The following is a 23,454-nucleotide window of genomic DNA, read 5'->3' as shown; positions in this document are numbered from 1 at the left end:
ACCCCCTAACAAAGTGCAGTGTGTTTGAGTAACTCCCCCATCCTCCTTTATCCCCTTCTCTCGCTCCCCTCCTCCCCCCCGCACCCACTGCTCCTGAGTTAGAATAATAATCTTACTGTACTATATGCAAAATGCAGCAAAAATGAAACCACTATTTATATTTGATGTAACAGGTTGGTCTAATAATCCAGGAAGTCTCTTCTAACCTAAATTCCCCCTAAGCTATGTAGCTTCCCATTAAGTCCTGCGCAGGGGTTATTAAGCCTTGTACAGGGGTTCAGGGCTGCAGCAGGAAGAGAGATCGCCCCCAAAATCCTGAAGCTGACAGGGATGGTGAGGAGAAGCCCCTCCTGGCTGACCCCAGCACTGAGCTACCACAGCCCAAGGAAAAGGGTCTCTCTTCAGCATCCCCAGCAGGGAGCTGCTCAGGTAAGCCCAAGCCCCATCCCCTGTGATCTACCTTGAATGAACCCCCAGCCCTGAGCATCCTCCGACACCCCACAAAGCCCCACCCCAAAGCCCACATCCCCAGCCTGTATCCCAAGCCCCTAATCCTCAGTCCCACTCCAGAGCCTACGCTCCCACCTAGAGCCCTTGCACCCCACCCTTTGTCCCAACCTGGAGCCCCCCTCAGCCCCAGCTGCACCCTCAGCTGAGCCCTCACACTTTTGTACCCCAACTCTCTGCTCCAGCCCTGAGCCCCCTACAATACTGAGAACCCTTTGGCCCCACTTCCACCACATGAATTTTGTCATGTGCACCAATATGAAGTGCAATATGTCTGTGTTGCACATCTCCACATTGGTGCACATAAGAAAATTCATTCCACACAGGGATAAGAAAAATCTGAGGGATTGTTCCAATCTTATTACCTTTGATGAACTGTACATTTTATTAACCAGAGAACATACAGTTGTGTAATTAGCTTTCACTTAAACAATTATGTGGCTGTCATTTCCCATCGAAAGGCAGGAAACAGCACTTGAGAGAAAGCCTGCTGGAATTAGCAGGCCTGGCTCTCTGTGCAGAGGAGCATGTTGTGAGCATTGCAAGCAGTTTGCTAAAGACCACCTCAGCATCCCAAGGACTGCTATAGATCTACCTTCATTAACATCGTCAAAGATATTTCTCAGAGCCAGTATTACTGATTTAGGGTGGATCTAGGAAATAATGGCTCAGCTTCCATTCCTCAGCACTCATGCTAACCACCCACTCCTGTTCACAGAAACACACCACTACACACAGTAGGGCTGATAGCCACCGTGGGCTGCAGAGCAAAGCGGAAGGGCAGCTCCATGTTCCCAGAAGGGGTGGGGCCTCAGGTGAAAGAGGCAGGACTGAGGGCAGCCAGCCTTTTGCGTTACCCAGATCGCATTGCACCCCCACTCCCCAGCCCTCAGAGTTATGTGGAGTGGCGGAGCGGTGCTATGGCACTTCGGTGGCAATTCAAAGGGGCCTAGGGCGCTTACTGCCTTTTAAGCTCCCTAGTCCTCCCCAGTCACCAAGCCTAACTAAACATAGGAATGCCAATTAGGTTTTTAGGGAAGGATCAGCAAAATCATTCCTTGTCCTCTCCACGACAGCTGAAACCATTTGTTTTGCATGGGGGGCTGGCTGGAGAAAGGAGATTGGTATCAACAGCTTGCTCTGCTCTACCAGAAACATAATCTAGGGCCTATGCACAGCGTTAGGGTGGTGGAGCTATATGCTCCTATGGGAGGAGGGGTGCATTTCAACGTGTTTCTGCCTTTTTCTCTGATATGGATTCAGAACTGGTGCTAGGCATAAGAATATTAAATAGTTACTTGGGGCCCTGAGCAACTCAAGTGGGCCACCTTTTCTTAGTAATTGTTGTAGAAGGGCACAAAATTATGTCTACGTAGGGCATCCAACTGGCTAGCACCAACACTGTACAGACTTCAAAATAGCTAACAATGTAAGAACTTGATACAGCCCTGATTTACTCTAACCCACTGTTACAAGTTAACAGGACTTTTCTCCAGCATAATTCATAAAATAGAGAGGGATAAATTGAGTAAAGTGACTTAGATTAATTCAGAGATGCTGTTTATGTGTTCCTACTTTGTAGCATGTACAATTTGCAAAAAGCAATTAAGTAACTGAGGCATCCATGTCTGAATTTCATCACTTAGGTGCTTTTAAAAATTGCCCAATCCCTGTGTGTAGTCATTAGGATGTACTGCAATAGAAATAATAAAGTTTCTGTGCATCCAACATTGTCATTTACTTCAGTCACCTGTAAAACAGAAGTAATAATGCTATCTCCTTCAAATGAGTGACTATCAGAGCTGGGCAAACATTTCTCTACTAAAAAAAATGCAGAGGTGTGGAGGGAAACATTTATGAATTTGTGTTCATTTTAGTAGATAGTTTAGGCTGAGAAAGAGGGGGAAATTCCAAAATGTCAGATTGAACTTTAATATTTTCACAATGTTCCATTTTCTTGGTTGGATTCCCAGGAGGACAAAGGCACTTTTCACAAAACAGAAGAGAAGGTGGTGCCAATATCCTTATACCCTAGAGCCCAGTGATTTGAGCATTCATTGAGGATGTATAAACCCAATGTTCAAGTCCCTGCTTCAAGGCTAGGATTTGAACCTGTTCTCCCACCTGCCAGGTGAGTTCTGCAACCATAGAACTGCTGGGTACCCAATCTAACTTTCATTTCCTTCACTTCTATTTTAAAATGCTCAAAAAGCAAAGTGTTTTGTTTGACGGATACTCTCTTTCCAGAATTCACTGAAAATTGGGGGAAAATGGTTAAACATACGTTATTTAATTTTATTTATTTATTTACTTAACAAAAAGCCAGTGCACTGAAAGAATAATTTATTTGCACAGCTCTAGTAGCTATTTACAGTGCTTTGGAAATTTAGAGTGTAAAATCATGATGAAAGTAGAGGATCAGCTGTTCCAAATTCCCTCATTTTAAATTATATATCCAAATTCTCATCTGTTTTAATTTAGGGTAATAGATTTATTCTAGCTGAGGATCACAATCAGTTGCAAGTGAAGTTGCTATAATGCTACATGCTTAAATGTTTTCAGGTAAGAGTACTTAGTGACAGAGAACATTAATTTAAAAAAAAACAGAAATCAAACACACAACACAAATATAGCTTCATTACAGAGAATGTCTATGGGTGTATCAGGATGTATGACTAAGTAGTAAGATACAAGAAATGGCAAGTATAGAGGCTACTCGGCAACATTATTTTTAAACTAACTGTTTATCAAAGTTTTCCATGAGTAACCAACCTCTCTCTAAGTACCATTGTTTATAGTCTTTGATCCAGACTATAAATACATCCAGTTTATTTAGCTCTTCCAGGGTTATCTGTGGAAAGGATAATGTTTGTTCTTAATATATTAAAAATGATGAAAAACTATTAAAGGGATTAAATAGATTTGTTCCCCCCTGTCTTCTAGATGTGAATGTACAAGTTGCAGCTATATGCTGTAATAATCCTGTTTGTCCAAGGGAAAAGGTTTTAGTCTGCTGTTAAAATAGCTCCAAGAATGTTATGGCAGGTTTTACTAGATTTTTACTCTTTTATTCCCTCCAGCATACAATACAATATATGAATACTTCATTTCTATAACATTTACTCTTTTGTTCATTCACACATTGTACAACTGGGCACATTTTAAACACTGGAGTTGTACAGAATTCACTTCAGAGATAATAGTAGAATTATACTTGTGCTGAATTTAGTTCAATGTGTAATTTTTTTTTCCAGGTAACTAGACTGAACTATAGAAAAATGACTTCTCTAAAATCACACAATGAGACAGAATAAGATATAAGACTCGTGAGTCCTTACCATCAGTCTCCTTCTCTAACTACTACAACTCTCACATAATTCAAAGTAATCTTGAGTTTAATGTGTGAGGAAATGGGAGAAAAAAGTTACAGTCAATGTCACATGCTCAGGAGGACACAAGAAAACAGACTCCTGTTTTATTTGGAGCACACACTCACTGCTTGACTAACTACTTAGTCATACATCCAGAAACACCCATGGACACTCCCTGTAATGTAGCTATATTTGTGGCATGACTGTTTTAAAGACATCAAAATGATAATTTCAGGACAACCCTTCCACGTTATCCCACAAACAGCACTGTTCTGACAAACTTTGGACAGCTATCATGCTTTGTATTTATCAAGATCACCGGAATGCCCAAGAGACGAAATATAGCCTCTTTCCTGCCTTCCCATAGTGATAAATTCACCTGCAATTCATGCATCAAATCTATCCCCCTGCTTGATTCCATTCAAATGTAGAAAGTTATTTCAAGGATGAATTTTCCTCATGAGCCTCTCTCATTTATAAGATAAAAATCAAACAAATATTTATAAAAAATATTGTCTGAGAATGAGCCATAGGAGAATAGAACTAAATTAACTCATAGAACTTTAAACCACATACTGGAGAGAGAAGTTCACAGAAAGGGAAGGTGAAAGGTAGCTTTATTTTCATGACCTCTTGAGAAGCTACTGGTTCATCCTCTATATCTGCATTTCTCAAATTGTGGATCCTGACCCCCCTGGGGGGGGGGGGGTCACGAGCAATTTAGAGGGGAATCGCAGTATCACAAAGTTTGAGAACCCCTATATTTAAGGAGCATAAGGAGGATGGAATTTAATGTGGCATTTATCATCTGTCCTTACCTTAAAGCAACAAGGAGAAAAATGTTTTATCTTCTTTCTTCCCTTCACAAATATTCCATCATTCACGCTAATATTATGATCACAGCTTTACAAAACCCAGGGGTTTGATTTATTTGAGTATAATCCAACTTCTTTTGCATTAATTTTTCAAGGATTCACCTCCCAAGAGATTTTACTTGAGTTTCAGCTTGATGATAGACATATTATTGCACCTTATATCCTGTTCTCCAAAAAGTTAGAGTCCATTTTAGTTTCTTTTTTATCTCTCTTCTCGGAATGCTTCCCTGACCAACCTAGTGTGCAGTGGAGTAAATCAATGGTGCTACTCAATCACAGCTGATCAAATGAGGACAGATCTTCATATACCTTCAGAATCCTTTGAACACACTGATAAAGGATTGCTGTGTCAGATATTCTTTGATGTGCTATATCAAAAAATATCTTACAGAGTATTGTAGGAGACTGGAACTACATAATTATGGGGAGAAACTAGTAAGGGGATATAGAAAAGCTATGCAGAATTATAGCCAGCTATCCACATCGCCGTGCCCCATTGGATGAATAAAGCATCCAAAGAATCAAATTATTCCTTTGGAAAAAAGTGGAAATATAACATATTTATACTTCTGACAAGATCAACTGATAACTCTAGTGTCAAGTGATTATTATACCAAGAGCATCCTACATTACCTATAAAGTGTCGCAATATAATATATGTAAACAATAAGCTTAAAAGAAGAACCCCTCCAAAACAAAGGCACTGTACCTCAGACTACTTTATGGGAGAAAAAACACTTGCCTGATAAAAGCTACAGAGCTATATTCTGAGTAGCTTTCTCTCTAGTGAAGTATTTCTAACAAAAACAGTATGTAGGCCCCATATCTAATTTTGACTGCATAATATTAGAGGACCCTTCCAAACCAGAGCCAAGCCCCTATTCTCATGAGCCACTGACAGCACCATTATAATAACATAACCAAATGGCTGTTCCTCTTCCTTTAGTTTAGTGGTTGCTGGAAATTATCTGGGTTTGTGAGCTAGTCACTCAGCATGGGTGGACTTTGTTACCTTTGTTAATTGTATCATCAAGGTATACACAGCAATCAGATGGCTCTGAGGGAAGACAAGCAAGATGTGAAAAAGCCCTGACAAATGAATGGGGTAAATTGGTTGTCTTGTTTTAAATGAAAGAGAGTGATAAAAAATAACTGCCCAGGTGTTGTGTGAAATGTCTGGATTCTTCAACCATCATGGCCACTGCATCTAACATGCCTTTGTATACCAACACATAATGTCTCTTCTCGCTGCCCTGATACCTGCTGGATCCTGATGCCCGCTAGGATGTTTGCAATTATCTATGTAGTGCTTTAGTTTCTGTCTATAAAAGTATCCCTCCTCATCCTTGCTGATACAGTAATGATCTTGTCCTTGCAATATAAACATGTTATTGGGATGCATGTATAAAAACTGCAGAAAGTGAATGAAGGAAATAGTGAATTTATCTAACTCCTTCAGTTGTTTTATTCCTCTTATCCCTCTTGTTATGCTCTATAATAGAATGGCGTATTAACCACAGATCACAAGGTTAATAAGTACATCAACAAAACAAATGTGCTAAATTGAAACCATGCATTAACATTCATTAGTATTTCACTATTGATTCCCAAACATGCTGCTGTTGCATTATTATCAGGCAATAATTATCACGGCAGAAAATAGAACCCATATGGCTCAGCAAAATCCTCTGGGAGATTCTTCCATGAACAAGTTAGTCAGCAATAGGATTCTGAAGGAAATGTCTGAATTCAAGAGAACTTTTGTCACTACATCCAGCTCATCTTACAGACTCAACTGCTTTTTCAAAATATATTTCAATACAAAAAAAGTCAGTGATAAAAGATCAGCTATGAAATAATAGGATTTCTCCCAGGGCATGAAAAATGTAGCATGTGTATCAGTCTTTGCAACATCAATCCCTGTTATCAAAGCAAAAAAATATCTTGTAGCCTCTTGAAGGCAGCTTGCACACTGAGTAGATTTTAATGCCTGGAGATAATCTGCAATACTGATTTACATTTCAGCTAAAATGCAATTGTCTCAGAACTGCTTGGAAGATTTGAACCAAACTGAATCAGATGAAAAACTTAAAAAACAACAAATAGTCTGGTAGCACTTTAAAGACTAACAAAACATGTAGATGGTATCATGAGCTTTCGTGGGCACAGCCCACTTCTCCAGATGACGGGAGTGTTGGAAGTCCAGAATCAGGAAACTTCCAGCACTCTGGTCATCTGAAGAAGTGGGTTGTGCCCATGGAAGCTCATGATACCATCTACATGTTTTGTTAGTCTTTAAAGTGCTACCAGACTATTTGTTGTTGTTTTAAGTTTTTCCTGTTACAGACTAACTCTGCTACCCCTCTGAAGCTTTTGAATCAGATGAGATAGTTAACCTATTGTATATATCCTCGGTAATGACAACTGCCTCTTGAGGATTTAAATTGGCGCCTCCCCGGCTAAAATCAGGAGCTGCCACAACTTAAAATAAAGGGTCATGGTTCTGTAGTAGGATTCTGTAAAAATCCCTATCTTCTGTGACAGGACTTGAAAATGCACTCCACAGGGGATTATACCATAACCTGTGCTTTTTCTTTATGTCCCTTTTAAAAAAGTGCATGATAGCAGCTTCTAACCAAAACAATATTAATGTTTAAAATGTTGAAATAAAAAGAGTGAAAATGCTAGCCTTCTAATGTTTCTTTCCATGGGTGGTGGGTGAAGGTAGGGCTGGGGTAGGCAAGCCCCAGCCCCAACCCCAGCCCCAGCCTCAACCCCACCTCTTCTGCTGAGGCCCCGCCCCCACTGGAGCCAAGCCGCCTTCCTGCCCTGCCTCCCCCCACACACATACCATGGGGATGTAGGGTGGTATATGACACTGTGCCTCCCCCCCCCCGCGTAGCACAGAGAGAGCAGGTGCGCATGGCCCCAGATTCCCTGACCCTGGAGCATGGGGAGGGCAGGTGGTGCGTGGCCCCAGCCTCCCTGGTCTCAGAGCATGGGGAGGGCAGGCACTTGGGGGCAGCAAGACTCCAACCCCAGTATGCCTTTAGTAGGCATTCTGGGGGAGTAGCGTGGGTTGGCTATGCTGGCAGTTTGGGAATGTAATGCCTTCCCCCTCCTAGTATACCAGGCACCCGTGTTCCTTTCTCATCTCTTCTGTGTTAATTCCATCTATTGTCCTCGTCTCACTTACACTCTGTGTCCAGGAGGAATCAAAATGAAATCAAAGTAACCCTGGCATGCTTAAAAGTCTCAGAGGAGTAGCCATGTTAGTCTGTAACTTAAAAAAAAAAAGTCTTGTAGCACCTTAGAGACTAACTATATATATTTAGTATCATGAGCTTTCTCAGGCAAAACCCACTTCCTCAGATGAGTGGAGGGTTTTGCCCATGAAATAATTTGTTAGTCTCTAATGGTGTGTTTAGATTACACCTCTCTGTCAACAGAGAGATGTAGATTAGGCACATTGAAATTGCTAATGAAGCAGGGATTTAGATAGCCCATGCTTTATTAGCATAAACATGGCTGCCACTTTTTTCTTAACGGAGTTTTTTAGAAAAAAAAGATGGCAGTCTAGATGTGGATCTGTCAAAAATAAAGCCTTTTTCAACAGATCCTGTATTCCTCAAAAATTTAGTTTACAGGATCTGTCGAAAAAGGGTTTATTTTCGACAGATCCACGTCTAGACTGCCGGGGGTTTTTTCAAAAAACTCCATTTCGAAAAAAAGCGTTGGCCATGTTTATGCGTTGGATATTTAAATCCCTGCTTCATTAGCAATTTCGATGTGCTTGATTTGCATCCCTCTGTCGACAGAGGGATGCAGTCTATATGTAGCCTAAGATGCTACAGACCACTCATTTTTTTCAAAGTAACTCTATTTGGTATCAGGGTTCTGTGCTGACAGAAGCAGGCTCGAGACTCTGGATTGAAAGAGGTTCTAGAATCTAATTTTTCCTATTTTTTCCTGTTCTGTGACATGCCAGACACATCTCTGGACCTATATAAGAATTCCACAACATTAGTGAAATAACTAGTAAAGAATGAACACTTGTGCACAATTCAATACCTTTGACTAGTACTGATCTGCATTCCTATTTCAGATATTTGTTTTTTAACTTGTCCCATCACAGCAATTCCTTCTGCCTGTTTTGAGTGACCCTCAACTGCAAGCCAGCATGACTTCAAGAAACCCTGGGATGCCTTGATCTTTGACTGTCTCAGGCATGAGCTGGATTTTTATTAAGTTGCTAACATGTTTACAGTTTATTATTTCAAAGCAAGGCTTAGATAACATTGCTGTCTTTGTAGTTCTCTGTATCTCTGTAAGTGAACTTCAAGTCATCTAATGTATTTCAATTTTTTTTCACCTAATGGTTCACAGTCTTTTGTCTAGCTTTATTATCCTAGTTTTAGCTGAAGTTTTGTGTTTAATGGGCATGATGGTTTTGAACATGTTTGCATAATCTGGTTTCTATGCTACATTTCTCTTTACCATCTGCTTGACTGAAAAATATTTTTCAGTTAACAGACAAAGCCTGGTAGTGTTTCAACTGTTGTTTCTTTCAAGATTCAGCCTTGCAAACACAAGAGGGACCAAAGGCAGTTGTAGGAGGAGTGGGATAGATATTTTTATTAAACCCTGTGCCCTCCTAAGATGTAGATCAGCCCTACCTGTATGCTCTCAGTGGGTCTTGATCCTGAAAATCTTTCCCTTATGTGTAGAAAATAGGGGAAGGGTTGCAATTCTGAGTCAAGTGTCCTGGGAATGGCCCTTGAGGTTTTGCAGAAAGACTGGCCATTGGGTTCTGCAACTGGCTGTTCTCTATGGCATTGGTTTTATACTGTATCAACAATAGATATACAGGTTGAACCTCTCTAGTCCAGTGCTGTAAGGACCTGACTGGTCCGAACCAGAGATTTCCCTGGGCCATGAGAAGTTGGCATTGCCAATGCTTTCAGTGTTTATTGGGCTCTTAAAAGACACTTAGGAGTAAATTAGAGGTAAATTACAGCACAGAACACTGAAAGCCAGGACTGGTGGCTGTATTCAAACTTTATGGGACTGTGGGAAACATAGGGTTACCCATGATAAGTGGACATCCAGCTAATTAATATCATGCTGGACCATGAACGTTGCTGGACCTTGAGAGTGCCAGACTAAAGAGGTTCAGCCTGGAGTATATTAAAAAAATCTTCCTGGCTAATAATATCCAACTCCAGAACCAGCCCGTAAGCCAGGGGTCTGCAACCTATGGCTCTGGAGCCACATATGGCTTAGTATGGAACCAAATATGGCTCTTTTGTCATTCCTAAAATATACACAGCTTTTTAAATTAAAATGAAAAATTATTTCAAAATTTTAAAAACATGTCATTACTCATGTCAATACAATTTTTTGTATATTTCACCTTTAACGGTTCACTTTAACAACCATCCATTCCACTCATTCAGTATCATGCATATTCTCTTTTTATTTGTTAGCTCAAGACATCTTTCCATCAATCATACATGATGGTGAACTCTGTAAGCCTCTAACTGTAAAAATGGCAAAAAGAAAGAGAGATGACGAGTACTGAAATTTTCAAAAGGAGTGAACAGACATGTATGCATTTGTGGATAAGTCTGGATTTCCACATTGTAGTGAGAGACTGCTCTCTCAAAAAAAAAATCATGACAAAACATGCAACATTTGTGACAAAATACCCTGAGGGTGACACACACACACACACACACACACACACACACACACACACACACACACACACACAAAGCCTGTGAGGAGCTGCAGCGAAAAATAAACATTGGACAAAATAGCCTGCTGGCATGGCCAAAAAAACAAAAAAAAAGAGGGAGCTTAAACTCTGCAAGTTTTTCAGGCTCATACAGCATTATTCAAGAGAAGAAGCCTTTCACTGATGGGGATTATGTGAAGAGATGCATGCTAAAAATTGGTTATGAACTATTTGATGAGCTTCACAACAAGGACAAAATCTTACAGAAAATTCATGACATGCCATTGTTGGCAAAAAAAAAGTTCATAACTGAACTGTGAAAATGGCCCATCAAATCGATAAGGCAAAATTTGACTATAGCTACTTCTTTTTTCTTTGCTTTGGACAAGACAGCCGACATGTGATGTTAATCTGTTGTGCATTCTGGGACAATACATTTGTGGAAATGCTGTACATAAAGAAATAATTGAGACGTTATCAATGAAAACTCAAACAAGGGGCGAAGACATTCTTAAAACTATGATGAACTTTGTAAATGAGAAAGAAATACAGTTGGACAACATTGTGTGTGTGTTTACGGACGGTGCATTTAGCATGTCTGGAAAATGCAGGGGATTCCTTACTCTTGTCAGAACAGTAGAACTGCCCACTTTTGAACTTTCAATGCATTGTGCATCAGGAGGCACTTTGTGCGCAATCTTGCGGACCCAAACTCGGAAATGTAATGGAACTGATCATTCTCATTGTCAATTGGATTTTTGCCCTAGCCCTTAATCAATGTCAATTTCAGTCACTCCTTGAGGAAGTAGATTCTGAATACCCAGCTCTACTAATGCACAATGTTCGCTGGTTATCTCATGACAAAAATTTTGTCTAGTTTTTCCGCCTGCATTAATGAGATTAAGTCATTTTTGGATATGAAGGATGTCAAATACACTGAGCTTTCAGACTGTGACTGGAAGCTCAAGTTTTGCTATCTCATTGACATTACCAGTCATTTGAATGAGTTGAGCCTTAAGGGTATGTCTACACTACCACCCTAGTTTGAACTAGGTGGTTTGGATTAGGCTCCGTGGAACAAGGTGTACCGGTAGTTTGGAATAGGAAGCCTAATCCGAACCACCTAGTTCGTGCTGCGTGTAGCCGCGGGCATGGAGTCCGAACTAGTGGACATTTAAAAATGGCGGCGCCCGGCAATATGAAAATGAAGCCCGGGAAATTCAAATCCCGGGCTTCATTTGCAACTCCGGTTGCCTACATTAACCACCCTAGTTTGAACTACGGTGGTAGTGTAGACATACCCTAAGCTACCAGGGCAAGGAAATACAGTCCTGACTTTGCAGCAAGCAGTGTTTAGATTTGAGCAAAAATTAATGATCTTGATCAAAGATATTGAGATAGGCAGACTGACACATTTTGAAAGATTACAAATGTTTCATTACTTATATCACAGAGAGAATTCAAACAACACCTTGATTTACAGCAGCTTGCCGGGTTTGTTTCTGAGCTCATAATGGCATTCAAGTCTCGTTGTGCTGACTTTTACAAACACAGCACTCTGTTTAAATTTGATTTGGCCCCATAAAGTGTCCCTTGAAGAACTGGGTTTGACAGTCATTCCGGGCATCACAGTCAGTAATCTGGAAATGGAAATAGCACATTTCAAGGAATCAGATACCTGGGTGGAAAAATCTGTCAGGCTGAATTCTGATTTAGAATGCCTTGTCAACAAGGGGCAGAGTTGGCAAATTTGTGCAAATGGGTTGACATGAAGAAATTGGAGCACAATGATAATCTGACTCTGCAACCTTGGAGAGAACTTTCTGTCACATACAACACCAAGAAGAATGGTAGCTTGGCCTTACTTTCTATGTTTGGCTCCACCTATACATGTGGGCAGGTTTTCTCTCTTTTGAATCTCATCAAAGGTAATTTGCACTCAAGATTGACGGAGACAGCCTGGATATGTGCATGAAGCTGAATTTGACCAGTTACGATGTAAACTACAAAGAAATGTCTAAAAAAAATGCAGCAACAGAAGTCCCACTAGATAAAGTTCTTTAGTACTAGATAAAGTTCTTTCATTTATGCTATTATTAATCATCATATCAATTATTAGTAATATTAAGTTGTGTATTTTCAGTCATGCACATGGATATTCTTATGCTGGCTGTTTGTTGACCACTTGTTCTGAATTTTCATGGAGTTTGGCTCTTTGGTTTGAAAAGGTTGCCGACCCCTGCCCTAAGTGGGTCAAAAACTTTCTGGAAAGGCCTGGATGAGGATGAGAACAGTTTTACAGATGATGCATAACATGATATTTATTTTTGGATCTTAGAAAACCACAGCTCTCAGGAGGAAAAGCTTCTGTTTAGCACAGCTGCATGAGACAGAGGAAAGGTCATGCCTTTAAGATCACGGGCTTATCGGAAGAGCTAAAAGTAGGTAATGTGTACACATAAGCCTAAGCCCAATAGAGATGCATAACACTGAAAATTAAGCATCTGCAGTTATGCTTCATCACCAAGCATTAGCTGTACCTGAAAGGATAACAATTTCACAGCAGCCGAGGCTACACAAGATCAGAAGCTACCCGAGCTGTACAAAATAACATGTATGAAGGTGTCAGACTGTTGTAGATACCAGAGACCTTCAAAACAGGATGTTCCCAACACACCACCTTTTCCTCTCATTCACTACAGGTTGAATCTCTAAAATCTGGGAGTCTTCATCCAGCAACATCTGTGGTCTGGCAGGACCACAGATATTGCTGGAGCAGACAGCCCCAGATGCCCAGTTTCAGAAGTATACCCTGAGCTTGGCTGGTGGTGGGAAGCACATCCCCAGTGAGGCTGGCACAGTGGGGAGCACAGCCCTGGCCAGGTCTGTCAGCAAGGAGCACAGCCCCAGCCAGTGCTAGGGGCAACGGGGCCGTGGCCAGGAGTCCAGCCCCACTGAGGATGGTGAGCTCAGTCCTGGCTGAGGTTAGCAGCGGAGAGCGCAGCCCTGGCCAGGATTGGAGTCAGTGTGGCCAGCAGTTAGGCACTCAGCCCAGGCTGGCGCCATGAAGGGTGCAGCCCCAGCCAGTGCTGGAGGCAGTGGGGCCAGCCTCCGTCCAGGGCTAGCACAGTGGGGGACGCAGCCCCAGCCAAGGTTGTTAGGGTTGGGAGCTGGAGGCAGCAGCAGGTGACAGTGAGAACAGCCCCAGCCAGGAGCAGACCTTTTAATTGAGGGACTACATTTGCTTCAATAGTGCAACTGTGCATTACATCTCTCGCTTACTGATTAACTCACAACAGAATGAAAGGCATGGAAATGAAGTTTTTCAGACCTTTCCCATGTCTGAAAACTATCTAGAAAATAGTCACAGTGGAATGTTTTGTGCTAGATGGGACACCATAGAGACATCGCTATATGCAGAACAGACCCAACTTGGTGGAATTTTACTGTGCCTTGCTCAGTCTCAGAACACCCTCTCCAATATGTTGCAATCATGCATTGTCTCCTTTTAAAGTATCAATAAGCAGTTCAGAAGTATCTAACCTTATGCTGTAGGATTGTGAATGGAAAAAGAGCACACATCACACAAAGAAAAACTTGCTCTTAGTCACACAAATCGCTCTGCATGTGAAATCTCACATGGGTATCAAACTATGCAGGGATTAGCCAATATAATAGGACAAATCTGATTCCCTTATGTAACATAGATATTCTGTGGATTACAGCAAAGGTTGTAGGCCATCAACCACTATGCTGTATTATCTGACACTGATACAGTGCCTGATGGATTTAGGGAAATTTAGAAATCTCTCTTCATTTTAAAAAAAATAGACATAGTTTAAAAAAAAAGCCAAACAAACCTCGAACTATGAATAATCTCTTATGTTTTTCCATTTATTAAATATTTGAAAGAATGTTCTATACAAACTAATTCTATTACTTGCGTGTGTAAAGACTAGTCTGGAAGAAAATCGGCACATATTGATCTGAGGAAGTGGGTCTGGCCCACGAAAGCTCATCACCTAATAAACCATCTTGTTAGTCTTTAAAGTGCTACATAGTTCTGTCTTTTGTTTCAGCTAAACCAGACTAACACGGCTGCATCTCTATCACTATTCTGTTATGTGAGAAGTATCAGAGGGGTAACTGTGTTAGTCTGAATCTGACTTCTGACTTCTCATTGTTATATGAGGACACTCAGATCAATTTAAAAATGTTGGCATCCATTTTGCTTTCATCTGTAAATTTGTGATTTTAAAAAACATTCAAACCAAAATATGAGTTGTGTCTCAGTTTTTTGCACTGATGTAACTAAATCAATTTTACACCAAGTTAAACTGGGGCAATTTTCTCAAGTAGACAAGGCCAATAATGAAAACCTGTTTTCAATATGCCCCAATTTTGTACCCATCTGAACTTCTTGGAAAAATCACTCTTCTTCTGAGAGTCTCCAGGAAAAAAAAAAACCCACAGATGATATCATCTTTTGGCTCAACAGCCGGAGCTCAGAGTAAAGTGGAAGCCAGAACTCAAATTATTTTCTTTGGGGAGGGGAAGTTAAAATCAAGCATATACATTAAAGAAATACAGTCTCATGAGTTTAAAAAAAGGAGGCAATGATAAGAAATGTAAGAAAGTAAATTAAGAAACACAGTGTCAAATGACAACCTTGCGAATAACTGTTTAAAAATGATTAGACTGCAAGGCCACTTGTCACACATTGAAGCCTTCATACATGAAATATGCTCTAATTTCTCTCCTTAACAATTTGTTTATGAATGCCCACTTCTGCTGTTGTTAGATCCACCTTGTTAGAGGCAAAATTTCCCTCCTTTCATTCCTAGTACCAGCATCCACCATTATAAAACTAGCCACTGTAAACCAGCAGGATATTACAAGATGCTCACTTCCATCCACTGAGACCAATGAAATGTGAAGATCAAATGTTAAAAGGCATTAAAAACATACATCTAAAACCAAAATTGATCTTGCCATATGTTTGAGGTTTTCACCACATGGCACCATCAAGTAAGAATGTACTTTATTATATAGAGGAGAAGATAATTTTCCCATATTACTGAAGCCTTTCCATCATTTCTCTATGAACAGCTGGTAGCACATAACCATTACTCACACTTTGTTATGCTCCTCCATCTACCTTTTTCAATTTGCACATGTTCACTAAATTTTCTGTCATAAAAATGTCTTGTTTGCTTTAAGCGGTAGCCTGATCATTTTCCATTAAGCCTGTAACAGCAACCTTGCTCTAGCTCCTGTTCACGGCATGTCAACTGCTATTCTTTAGCTTTGAATACTAGATGGAACCAACTAGATCAATAAACAATAAAATAGGTTTAAATGGAAATCTTTGGGGACTCAATTTAAATATAATGTGGTAAACAGTATGTACTATTTACTTCCTTACTACACTAGTACACGAAATTTACACTTAAAAATCTTTGTCCCAATAATTAATATTATATGTTATCTCCTTCCTGAAAACAAAGTATATTGTTTGCAGAGAGTTGGGAATCAATCCAATTATGGAGCCGAAGACACAGCTTTAGTTTGTGACATTATCTCCTCCTACACAGAGCATATACCAATCTTGTAATGAAAACAGACAAGAGTCAATGCTGACTGAGGAGCCACCATTATTATGTGTGAGTCCACCTTCAGGACCTGAAAACTACTGAATGGTTAGGGAGAGAGCAATTACTGTGGAAAGTGCCTAGCTGTACAGCTTCAGTGGAGCCTCAGGAGACCTGAGAGAGATCACCTAGCAGAGCAGAAGTACAAGGCCTCACCGTAGAAAACCCTTGTCTGCAATAGTTTCCCTGAGATTTGTGGTTCTGGGGATGAACTGCATGGAGTTACATGAAGATGGGTTGCAGCATTTGTCCCAATCTGCAACACTGGGGACTATCATTTGATTACATATTATGCATGGAACTCGGTGCCATACGAACTACCTGATCTTCCTACATTAGAGATACATTTATGAAAGTTTGTGATTTGGAGATGTGCCTTGGAGGTGGAGGTTGGGAACACTACAGATGTTTGTTAGTTTATTTTATTAAAGTTTTATTCCTTTTTCATTCATTGACTTGTTATTTAATGAACCCCAAGATCATTCTATGTTTACTTAGACAAATCTCCCATTAACTTCAATGGCTGTAGGGAATAGCTGTAGCTGATTACTACCGCAGGAAAAGGATTGGCTATAATCTTACTTAAATGTTTCATATCACCATATTATACTCCTTATCACTGGACAGCAAGCTTATATTTGAAATTATTTTCCACAGTGGTGCTCCCATCTTTTGTAATAATACATAACTAAGATTAAGATGTATTGAAACACAGCTCCACTTCTTCAAGAATTTCTATTTCCAGTTCACCATGAGTCTTAAAAACCCCCTCTAAGATCAGGCATAGCAAAAGGTGTTACTCTGTATTTTGTGGTGCAAATAATGTCTAGAAAAGGAGAAAGCAATCAAAAAATAAAATCACAAGGGGAAAAAAAAGACCTTGGAGAAATATAAACATTAACTACAGCGCCACCAAGTGTCAACATTAAAAATATCACATTCATAAATCTAAATTCTATAAACTTAGCCCGGAAGTGAGCTGTGCCCATGAAAGCTCATGATACCGTTGACATGTTTTGTTAGTCTATAAAGTACTACCAGACCAGTGGTTGTTTTTTAAGTTTATCCTGTACAGACTAACTCAGCTACCCCCTGAAGCTTCTAAATTCTATAGGGAGCTTAATATTTTGAAATGTATTTTTAAATTTTTGACACCTATATTCATATTTAGACATCTGTATAACAATGGCTTTTTTTCAGATATGCTTAAAATAGATGTCAAAGTTTGAAAATCATGGTGTTTATGCCTAATCAAGGCAATATACATATTTTAAAGAAGACTGTAAATCAGAATGAATAAGAGAATACAGTTTGGGAGAATTTGGGATTTTTTGGACTTGTGCAAAAGCTCTAGACCATTATTTGGTTCATATCTTGAATTGGAAACATTAGTTCTTCTGTACCTGGTTTCTGGAGGGGTGAGTAACTAGATATCAACTTTTTTATCATTTTATCATACTGGAAGGGCATAACAAGTGGGGTCCCTCAGGAGTCTGTTTTGGGACTGGTCCTGTTCAATAGCTTCATCAATAATTTAGAAGATGATATCGAGAGTACGATTATTAAGTTTGCAGATGCTACCAAGCTTGGAGGGGTTGAAAGTGCTTTGGAGGATAGACTCAAAATTTAAAATGATCTGGACAAACTAGAGAAATGGTCCGAGGTATGCCTTGTGGGATGAGGTTTACCGGGGAGGTCGACAAATGCCTTTGATGTAGACCGCGGAGCATCCAGACTACAGTGCTGTGCCGTAAAACAGCAGATTGGCACAGCGCAGCAGCCATTTTAATTTAAATGAAGTGGCGATTATTTAAATCGCTGCTTCATTTGGGTATGTCTAGTAAACTAATCTACATGGCTTTGGCGACAGAGCCATGTAGTCTAGACATACCCAAGGAGAGGAGCATAAAAAAAGACAATGAATAATGAAAAGCAAGGAACTAAAGAAATGTGATAAAGTTCTGCACTTACTCACTTTACTTTGGCACATCCCACTCAACTTTCTCCATCTATACCGTGCTACTTAGAGCATAATCCAATGACCACTATGTACTATACATTTGAGAGAGCTTGTCAGTCTGTGAGTGAGTCTGTCTTTCTGCCTGCTGTTTGTTCAAAAACTCCTCCTAAAATGGCAAGATCACCATATTTGGTATGAAGCTTCCTCTTATCATAACTTAAAGCAATGTAAGGGCTTGGTTGTGCCAGGAAAATGGGACGTGCCTGGAATGGGATTGCTTCTCATAAAATCATACAGAAAAGAGACAGAAACAGGCAACTGAAAGGAGCTGGCTGGGGGTGCACCCCACATTTGGCAGTACAACAGAGGTCATGGTATGGAAACCATACGTGGAAATGTGACTGTCATTGGTTGCTGGTAACCTTATGTCTTTTCCTGAAACACTTATGGAGCAAAAGAGTCCCATTAGCATACAGCTTTTAAGCTCTTACCTGTACAGGGGCTTAGAGCTGGGTGTAGCAGCAAAGACATAACAAACTTGCTAGCGCTGTGTGAAAGGGGAAACTGAGGCATACCACCTCAAGGCATTGGTAGGTAAATGTTAAGACACCTACGCATTAAAAGATATTGCTATTACATTCTGAAGACACTGTTCCATCTTATATTTTCAGGCAATTGGGGGACAGGAACCCAGAACTGGAAAAACACCTATGAGTGACAACAGAGTTTGGCAACTGTCAAGGCTGTTCCCCACTCTAGCACTTTGAGTATAGAAGGTGAGGGCCAGCAAGAGACTTTAAAAACACCTTGTCTCTATAGGCTTCTGCTTAAAAACTTCCTAAGGTTTCAGATTCCCTGAACTTGGTGAAAAAAACCCACCTTTCTTCTTGAACCCAAGAAGAGTCACTTGGGAACTTCTTCCCGAAGAATACCCTAAGCTCTTTTACCACCAGGGAGCTTAAAAAAACAAACAAAAAACAAAAACGAAACCGGAATCTGAAATAGTTAACTTCCCAGGCTTAGGCATGCATACACAGACCTCCTATTACCTTCCAGAACACAAGAATCAGATCATAGTCTTACAAAGGTGATTTTATTAACAAAACAAAAAGGTATACTTTGTAAAGCAGACTTGATTGCTAGGTGTTAGAGAGCAACTGAAAAAACCCTGGATTAAAATGCAGAAAATTACTCCCCTAGGGTTCAGCTTTAGGTTACAGTGTAAAGGAGGAGAGCACATGGACTCAGTAAGGAGGAATTTAACCAAACTACAAAAACAAAGAAAATAACCAGATCATATCTAACTAACACCATTCCCTATCACTTACATATTCATATCTTCAAGGTCCAGTCCATTTCTCGGTCCAGTCCATATAATCAATATTCTTGCCTGATTCAATTCATCTGCCCCTTCCTCCCACAAAAGAACTGCAGGATGCAGATTCCCTTTCAGTTCAAATCTCAACACTTTTTTCCCATTGGTTCTCCTGGCTCCCTGCCAACACTGCCTGGTTACCTAGGTTTAACCCTTTAGTTACTGAATGATGGGATGTTTAGAAGAGGACAGAAACTCTCCCATCTATCACAGTGACACTGGATGGTTCTGTAACAAAGGCCAAGTGAATTTCTGAATGCATTTTCTCCATACTGGTCTCTGTCCAGCCCCTGGCTGTAATCTAACAGGGGTCAGGTGGGGATGATGATTCCTCTCCCCCCACATTTTGTGAAAATTGGCTTGTGAATATAACTATACATAAGTCAGAGATGCTTTGGACAAAATACCTCCTGTAACATCAAAACTGATAGGTTACAACCTGCTGGATCTATGTATCCTATTTTGGTGCCCATATCATTCTTATATGCGAAGTTAGAAATATGGAGTGGGAGTCTGTTTATGGTTTTACATGTGTTAATGAGAACCTTTACTGATGCCCTAGAATCCTGATGACTGGATGATCAACTCGATGACTTGTAAACAGCCTTGTTTGTCCAGTGAGTCTGGAAGGTGGTTGGTATGGACAGACTTGTGATTGTATCACTTGCTGCAGGAATCCATCCTGAACCTGGTATTTTTCCATGGAAGCGGGAGATGGAAAACAAAGAGTTCCCGCCCTGGGGAAAAGACTATTTAAGCCATGGCAAGTAATCTCCTTTTGTCTTTGGCTGGCCTAAGAAACAGCCTGGCACACCCTAAAATGCCACAAAGAACTTTAAAGAGGGCTGGAGACCCAAGTCAGAATAAAAGAGTTTGTCTCTGACTTGAAGATTATGCTTGAAATGAGAACAGCTCCTTAGGATAAGAATCTACATGCAATAAGTTCCTTACTGAATTAGAACAAGTTATACATTCTCTTTTCATTTTAATTTAGTAACTGAATTTGATCTGTCTGTTTTCACTTGCAACCACTTAAATCCAAACACTTTTGTTTACTATCAGGCCAAGTGTAATAATAGGGACAGCAGCGGCAGCTGGGGGGGGACCGTCCCAAGGGGGGATCCCCCCCAAGCGGGCTCCACTCTTGTCTCAGGGGCAGTTGGCGCGTGTGCTGCCCCCTCCCTGGCAGATTCCGGACGCCGCGTCCTCCCCCTTTCTCTTCCTCCCTCCTCCTCCAGGCCGCCCGGACATACCCAAGGCCCCAGCGCTCCTGCCTCTCCTCAGTCCAGTGGCGGCCCCTCCCCTCACCACCACCACCTCTTCCCTTCCTGCCTTGGCCCAGACTCCAGGCCATGTGGACATGCTCAAGGCCCCGACGCTCCTGCCTCCCCTCACCACACCCCCTCTCCCCTTCTCTTCCTGCCTCCGCACGGACTCCCTGTTTGCTCCAGCCAGGAGGCGGGCTCGCTCCACAGGGGGGCAACTCCCTCCCTCCTCCTCCCCAGCCTCCCCGTTCCTCTTCCTCCCCCAGGCTGCCCAGATGAGCCCAAGACCCCGGCGCTCCTGCCTCCCCTCACCACTCCCCCTTCCCTTCCTTCCCTTTCTCCAGCCGGGTCCAGGACCACTCCTAAAAGCGGAGCCGCTAACACAGCAGGATGGCCAGGATTGGGCCCCAAGCGGGACACGGGGTCAGCATACCTGAGCGCCAAGTGAGTCCGCAGCACGGGCATGAGCTGCCCCAGGCATGAGGTGGGGAGGTAGGGTTGCTGAGCCCGCACTGCATGCCATTGTGGTATGAAGTGTCCCTGGAACCCTGTGCCGTCACATGACAGGCGGCACCATCGGATAAAACGGAAAGTCAGATAGTGAAAGTCGGATAACTGAGACTTTACTGTAAATAATTATTCTTTGGGAGAGGGAGGACAACAATTGTGCATCTCTCCCTTTCATTGATAAAGAAAGCTTACCAGGTAAGTTTTACCTGTGTAAAATTTTTGCTCAGAGAAAGATAGATTTATTTGTGGGGTTTGGTCCCATTTTGGGATTGGTTTCCTGGGTACAGAACTCTAATCACCCAGGACTGAAGTGCTTCAGTGTCTGCATTGTTCTGCAGGGGGCGGTAACCCCAACTCTGTGCCTTGTCTGGGAGAGACCAGAGGATCTGGCCCAACAGGACAGGGTGGCCAGGAGCCCCAGAGAGCAAAAAGGGAAGCGTCAGCGACATGATCAGCACACTAGGGAACAAACCCAAGGGGACTTCTGTGACTGCACCTTATCACAGAGACAACAAGCAAATACAAGAGAAAGCTGAGGGGGGAAAGGGGAGGAACACAAGATAACAATGAGCTGAACATGACAAGCAGCTAAAGGGTGCTATTTTCTGGGAGATCTTTCTTTGCTGGCTTTCTCTACTATAATGCAGTTTTACTGCAGAATTATACACCTCTCTATTAAGTATTTCCAATGTATATGCCCTATATTTGGATCTTGAAAATTCCATTTTCTGGCCAGATGTTGACATATCTGGAGGTTCCCTTGGGGCTTTGGATCACACAAGACAGGCATGCTAATTTGTCTCTGCAGCAGCTCCAAGGGAATTATTTACATGTTTCTCCCTTGTCAACATGTCAGAAAGTACACATTAAATAATTCTGCCATCTTTTCTCAGGTGAAGGAAAACAAAGGTAATGATTGACAGACTTTATATTTTCAAACAATATGAGTTAGTTCCTCCCTATTTGATTTAGTGTAAGCAGGTACATGACGGAGATGATATGGGAAACACATCTCCTAGTTCTTGTTCTGTGATAGTTTTGCTAATCTCAGTGCCTGAGTAGTTTATAAAATATGGTTTTACTTAAGATTTTTCATATTTATACTAACACACTTTAATCAGCAAGTTGTTAGATATTAGGGAGCAATCTTTGGCTGATATAAGCCATGGCTACTTTTACACCAACTCAGGCTCTGGACCTGGTAGTGCAGTGAGGGTTTTGATCATTTCAGTTAGCTTTCAATGAGGCCTTAACTCTTTAGACAAATCAGTATAAGGCTGAGCAATAGCTCAAACACAACCTTAGGCATTAAAATGTCATTAACCCCGAGTCAGATTATAGTAGGCCCTGATAAAGCAGCTATCGCTCCCCAGTCATCAGAAAAGCCATGCATTTAACCCACCAGGAAAAAAGCTATGAACATTTCACAGCTTTTGAGAGACCAAACCTGTCTTAGTGGCTCATGGAAGGAATAAAATAACTGACAACACAAATGTTCCTTTGGACTGCAATCAGGGACAGCCTAGCCTTTCAGAAGAAAAGTCAATGTTTTCTAAAGCACTTAAATCTGATTTTCAAAAGTGAGTTTTTCCATGTAGGTGTCTGATTCCTGAGATTCCTTTTCATGAGATATTTGAACGTAAGTACCTACTGCTATTGAAAATAGAACTTAGGCCCCTAAGTCACTTGGGTGCTTTTGAAATGTTTACCTTAATTCTTATGTAAAATTAGAGTTCACAGCCTTTTACCACTGAGATGAGATCACAACAAGCGAAGCCATATTGGACTCACTATTTTGGGGATGTAATGTATATACACACACACAATATAAATAGTGCACACTTCATTGAAATGAAGCCCTTCAGAGGAAACCCATGCTCCAAACCACAAAGCACCCAAGAGCATTATTTTTTCAAGGGGTCCCACAGTATTTGCATGTTGTTTTTCACTGCTCGTTTTCTTGCTTTTGCTTTCCTGGTATTTTCCACCGGTTTCTGATTTGCAAAAGAAAAAGATCTGTTCATCCTGGTTCTTTCCCTGTCGTTGTACACACATTGGTCCCCATGCAGAAACCCTCCCTCACATCACTAGGTCCATGGAGGACAATGGATCTAGACACCTGATCAAGCCCTATGTCTGTTGATCATTAATCATTTATTTATTGTGCATTAGAATGTAGGCAAGTAAGTGAATAATAAGTAAC

At 41.1% G+C, this 23,454-nt stretch overlaps 1 long non-coding RNA gene across 2 annotated transcripts in view; it reads right to left on the bottom strand.

Moving 5' to 3' along the window:
- Positions 1-18,230, bottom strand: part of LOC142830202 (uncharacterized) — a 37,490-nt gene extending 19,260 nt beyond the window's left edge. For both annotated transcript variants that reach the window (XR_012905240.1, XR_012905241.1), the window contains exon 1: positions 18,113-18,230. This is a non-coding gene — a long non-coding RNA (uncharacterized LOC142830202). The remainder of the gene's footprint in view (positions 1-18,112) is intronic.
- Between the last annotated feature and the right edge of the window lie 5,224 nt (positions 18,231-23,454).

Source organism: Pelodiscus sinensis, chromosome 7, assembly GCF_049634645.1.
Source record: "Pelodiscus sinensis isolate JC-2024 chromosome 7, ASM4963464v1, whole genome shotgun sequence".
NCBI lineage: Eukaryota > Metazoa > Chordata > Testudines > Trionychidae > Pelodiscus > Pelodiscus sinensis.
The sequence above is the reverse complement of the archived record's forward strand: the minus strand, read 5'-3'. Positions and strand labels throughout refer to the sequence as shown.